General features: G+C 44.2%; 1 long non-coding RNA gene across 3 annotated transcripts; it reads right to left on the reverse strand.

Annotated features, from left to right (window-relative positions):
• Positions 1–1,953: 1,953 nt before the first annotated feature.
• LOC122231106 lies at positions 1,954–4,753 on the reverse strand. Of its 3 annotated transcripts, none has more exons than XR_006208256.1 (4): positions 4,658–4,753; positions 4,371–4,440; positions 4,116–4,297; positions 1,954–1,991 (listed from the first exon to the last, which is right to left on the reverse strand). It is a non-coding gene; the product is annotated as an uncharacterized LOC122231106 (long non-coding RNA). The 3 variants fall into 3 exon arrangements; XR_006208251.1 differs by having other exon boundaries at positions 4,371–4,443; XR_006208254.1 differs by lacking the exon at positions 4,371–4,440.
• Positions 4,754–5,446: the final 693 nt, after the last annotated feature.

The raw sequence follows: 5,446 nt of genomic DNA on the forward strand, positions 1-5,446 counted from the left end.
CCAACCCCATGGCCACACAGCAGGGGTCCGAAAACATTTCTGTAAAAAGGGCCATACGGGTCCCTGTCTGACTCCTCGACTCTGGCATCGTAGCAGGAAAGGCAGCCGCAGCCGGTCTGTCAACACGTGATCCTGGTAGTGTTCTGATAAAACTTGGTTTATGGGCACTGAAATTCAAGTTCGGTATCTTTTCCCATGATATGAAACGTTTCTCTTCTTTTCTTTTTTTCAAAATATTTTACATTAAAAATGTTTTACAGGCTGTAAGAAGCAGACGGCGTTCATTTATGCATTCTATGCTTCATGAACATTTTCATTCTGTTTCTGATCCAGAACAAAAAGATTTCAGTTAAAGCTGATACACATAAAAGCCGTGGCGACGATAATCCTACGTCTAAAAGAAAATGAAAGCCATTAATTTCGAAGGAAATTGTATATTTGGGGGAAAAACACTTTTTTTTTTATCAACATCTAGTATCTTTAAAGCAACATAAAGGCCCCCTTTAGCAAATCCATGAAATTGCCTATCATTTTATTTTCCTATAATAAAATCTGCTTTATCCTAAGCATGATTATTCCTTCTCCAACCCCATCCCCCCCCCCAAAATAGAGAGGGAAATACTCTAATTCGTTTTTGTTTTAATCAGGGGCCTTGCACAGCACTGTTTTGTTATGTGTGCCTTTTCATCTGCCTGGATTTCAAACCACTTATAAAACAATGGCATTGGATGTAGCAATCTGGGATCCTATTATAACCTCTGGTTTGAATAGCGTCTCTATGATACAGTCCTTTGAATTTTGGCTCTCTGTTGACAAATGAACATCTAAAACACAGCTAATTTGAAAATTGGGGATGGCCTATAAGGATTAATTCATTTAACTTTCTTTTCTCGAGCTACCTCACATTGAAATCCAATAGCTGATAAGAGGTAAGACAGGAGACTGGGGGCAGGAAAGAATATCAGTATTCATTCATTCATGCATCCATCCATTCATTCATTCATCTATTTATTCATATATTCAACAAAGATGTCGAGTGACTCCCCTGTCAATACGACATCCGGCATGGTCGGACACACCGCTGACCTTGGCAAATGGGGCTTTAATTAGAGAGAGAAAGCAAACTCTTCCAAAGCAGTAGAAAACGACGCAAAGCAGGGTATGACTAGGCGACAGATGATCCTTAGAGACAGCCTGCCCTACAAGGAACGCTGGAGACAGCGTTATGGGATAGAGGAGACAAAGAAGGCATCATGGAAAAGGTAAGAGCCGAGCTCTCCTTTTGAAAGCAGAGACAATGTGCATGGGTGTTTCCCAGATAAAACGGTATTCTGAACAGAGGAAATAGAGTGGGCGAAAGAACAGGGGCAGGAGAATGCAGCAAGGCAGGCTCCCTAGCAGAGGAAAATAGCATTTGTTCCCCTGCTACTGAGTCGTGTGAGGTCCTTTTATAATTTGTATATCAACCCCTCGCCAGATATATGCATTGCAAATATTTTCCCCGATTGTATGTTGTCTTTTTATTTTGCGGTGAAATCCCGAGCTTGAAACGTCTGCCCTTAAGTTCACTGCCACGTTATCCACCAGGGCCGAGACGTGGAAATTACCTAAGTGTCCATCCACGGAGGAATGGATTAAAAACTGTGGTGTGCACATTCAATGGAATGTTACTCAGCCGTTGGTTAAAAAGAAAGGAAATACTACCATTTGCAACAACAGAGAGGGACGTGGAGAACAGTCGGCTGAGTGAAATAAGGCAGACACAGAAAGGCCAATAGCACATGAGCTCACTTACAGGTTGAATCTAAAATAATCAAACTCAAGGCACCTGGGTGGCTCAGTTGGTTGAGCATCCGACTCTTGGTTTTGGCTCAGGTCACGATCCCCAGGTCGGGAGACTGAGCCCCGTGTTGGTCTGGGCACTGGACGTCAAGCCTGCTTCAGATTCTCTCTCTCCCCCTCTGCTCCTCTCCCCTGTTCGTGCTCTGTCTCTAAAACAAAAACACACAAAAAAATAAAAGACAAATTTTATGCAATCAAACTCAGAGAAGCAGAGAACAGAAAGGTAGTTGACAAGGGCTGGGGGTGGGGGAAATGGGTAAGTGAGGGTCAAAGGTACGAAGCTTCAGTTCTGCAAGATAAAAAGCTCTGGCGAGCTACTGTCCAGCATGGTGCCTGTGGTTGACAATACTGTTCTGTATACTTAAAATTTGCTAAGAGGGTAGCTCCTATTTTAAGCGTTCTTACTAGACACACACACACACACACACACACACACACACACTGACGATGATGATGAAAGGAATACTAATGGAGACAGAAGGGAAATTTGGGAGATGATGTATCTGTCTATGGCCCTGGTGGTGACACGGTGACAATGGTTTTGCTCAGAGTTCTATACATTACATAAACATAGCTTTTTTAAATGTCAGCCCCACCTCAACAGAGCATTGAACGAGAAAGCAAGCAGCAGCATTAGTGTGCCTGTGCAGAGTAAGAGAAGGAGAAAGGCAGACTGAGGTCAGAGTCTGGTAGGTTTTCAAGGCTGAAGAGTAAAGAACTGTTAAAAGCAATATTTTCAAAATAATTATCCAAAAGCCATGGTAAGGACGAGTTGGGGAGAAAAACTGAAGGCAGGTCTATCGGTTCGAAGCCAAGAGTACAAATACAGATGCGAAGTGATAAAGTCCCAGCAGCTAGGAGAATGGAAACACACAGATGTGGGATATATGGCAGTGAACAGAAAGGAGGAATCAAATATTCAGCTCTACATTTTTAAATGTGTATGAGTAGGAAAATGTGGCTGTCGTTGCCAGAAATAGGGAAATCTAGGAAAGGAGCTATTTTAATGGGAAAGGAGTTTGGTTTTTACAGTGAACTTAATCATAAATCCACAACGGTTTCATATTAGATCAAAGCTTTGATTTTCCAACGGAAATTCTATAGTCTAAGGCAGGGGGGTCCAACTCTAGCCTACCGGCAAATCCTGCACGCCGAACACTTTTATGAATAAAGTTTTATTGGAACACGGCTTGCCCATTCATTTACACGTTGCTTCTGGCTGCTTTTGCAACACAACAGCAGATTTGAGCAGCTGTGACAGAGACCATACGACCTGGGAGCTTGAAATGGAAAAGGCTTTGATATTGACTACTAATGGAAAAAGGGGAAGAAACAGGTATGCTGGGGGACAGAGACAAAGAGCAAAGGTTTTCCAAAGTCACACATACAACCATGGCATCAACAAGGCAATTCAAGCTTTCTGAGAAAAGGTAAGGAGATGCCTCGAAAGGGAATCCCAATTCAAATGAAGAAAAGGGAACATACCTGACAACAGGAGGTTTGACTGACTGGTGTGGTCAGAGAGATAATCTACAGGGGCGGGTGCTTCGAAGTTCCCGGACATAATTTTAAAAGATGGGCATCTAACCAAAGATAAGGATAGCAGAGAGAGGCGGGGCTCCAAAAGTACTGCCATGAGGCTGAAGTTCCAACGAGCTAGACTCACAGAGTATAAACAGGCAACACAAAGGACCTTGCAGCCATATTCAGAATCAAAAGGAGAACCAGAAAGACAGAGAGGAATGCAGAAGGGAGTATGGGCTCTGGCAGGTCTGGGTCTGAATCTAGGTTTGAATCTGGCTTTATCCTTCTCCTCCCAAGTGACCTTGGGGGGATTTCGGATGTGCCTGAGGGGGGACTTGATTGTGGTTTTCGTTTGCAAACTGCTGGCGCTAAGTGTGCTACCTTAGAGACTGATGGGAGGGAAACAGGCTACGCGACAGCGTGTGGCCGGCAACGAGAGTTCAGTACAGATTTGCTCCTATCGCCAACACCAATTAGGATAAAGTTTAGCTCGAGAACGTTAAAGAAAGGCAAGCATGCATTTATAAAAAATAAATTCTAAAACAGTGTCACCGTAGGAGACGGATGTGAAAATTATTTCCCAGCCTTATTGAGATAGAGTTGACAGTCGGAAAGCTGTATATATTTAAGGCTTACAGCTTGATGATTTGACGAACGTGTACTCTAGCATATCCAGCAGAAAGGTCATTTCAAAATACTCGTCTGGCACGTAAAAAGAAACTGGAACATAAGAGGAGAAGAACACTCACCTCTTAGGAAAAACCATCGAAAGTAAGGCTGTTGGGCACGGATAAAAGTAGACACGGAGAACTGTTCAAGGGTCATCCTGGTTTCATGTGGTTGCCGCAATACATCTGGAATCAGTGGGTAGAAGTTATAGGGACAAACTTCTGATCAGTGAGGTCCACCGCTCGATGCTTGCCAGAGCTTTCTGAAGGACAAATAATTCATCAAATGAGTTCCCACCATGCCCCAGCCCCGCACATACAAGTTCCACACATTACCTCCTTTAATCCTTATACCACTTTGGAGGGTTGAGATTTCTCTCCAACAGAATTCCAGAGGATTGGAGGCCTTCTTAAAAGAACAGGATAAAGTGAATTTGATACAAAATGGTAATAAAATCATAGAATGTGTAATATCCCTTGGCTATGGTCTCCATGACCCTGCCCTAGAGTGCAGAAGAGAACCAAGAACCATCACTAGTAGGGACCCCCAGAGACTGGGGACACGGGAGGAGGCCAGTGCAGGAGTGGAGCATCCTGGGACAGGCCGGGGGGGACATACTCACTCAGGGCTCTTGCCTACAGGAGAGGCCATGACATAAAGTATAGACAACATGAATCCATGAGAAACTCCGTTTATGGATCCTACAGACCTGTCTTCTTGAGAGGAGAAGGAAGAGAATAAAGGTTCTAGAATTTGTTTTAAATGGTTGTGACATACGAAAGAAAGAATGTAGACGACATTTGGGGCTATATTTTCTGCCTTCCCTTTGCTTTCTGTGGGTCAACCAGCCATGCTGCCCTTCACGACCAAAAGGTTCTGGAATTAATGTGTTGTGTTGTTTGCGTTGTTTGGTTTTATTGTCCATACAAGCGTGAGACATGGGCTGTGGTGTTGGGGGAGAGGGAAGTGTGGCAGGAGAAGGAGCTGACAGGTGCACCTGTCCTCTCCTCCCCCAGGGACTGAGGAGGCTCAGAGCCATTTCTCAAGCATTTCCATTGGACGGACTGACCAGTCGCCCAAAAGCAGGATCATCACCAGACCCCATTCCTTTCGCATTTTCGCTATAATTTCCGTTAGTCCCTGAGGCCTGCCCAGCTCCTGGTTGGCCTGTGATTTCCTTCTGCAATCATTTCTTTGCCAGTACAGTGGGCTCACTTCCCACTCTTCTGGACCAAGAAAGGTGTTCATAACCCTGCCCCTACCGAGGTTGACCCTCTCGTTGAGGGACCAAACCGTTTTCTTACGTGACTTACAAAGTGAGCCTCAATATAAGCTCTAGCAGGTAAACTTCAGAAGTGTTCTGAGCTACAGCAAAGTTATTGGGAAGTTGGAAAAGATTTGTGCAATCTTC

This window comes from Panthera tigris, chromosome A1 (genome assembly GCF_018350195.1).
Source record: "Panthera tigris isolate Pti1 chromosome A1, P.tigris_Pti1_mat1.1, whole genome shotgun sequence".
Lineage (NCBI taxonomy): Eukaryota > Metazoa > Chordata > Mammalia > Carnivora > Felidae > Panthera > Panthera tigris.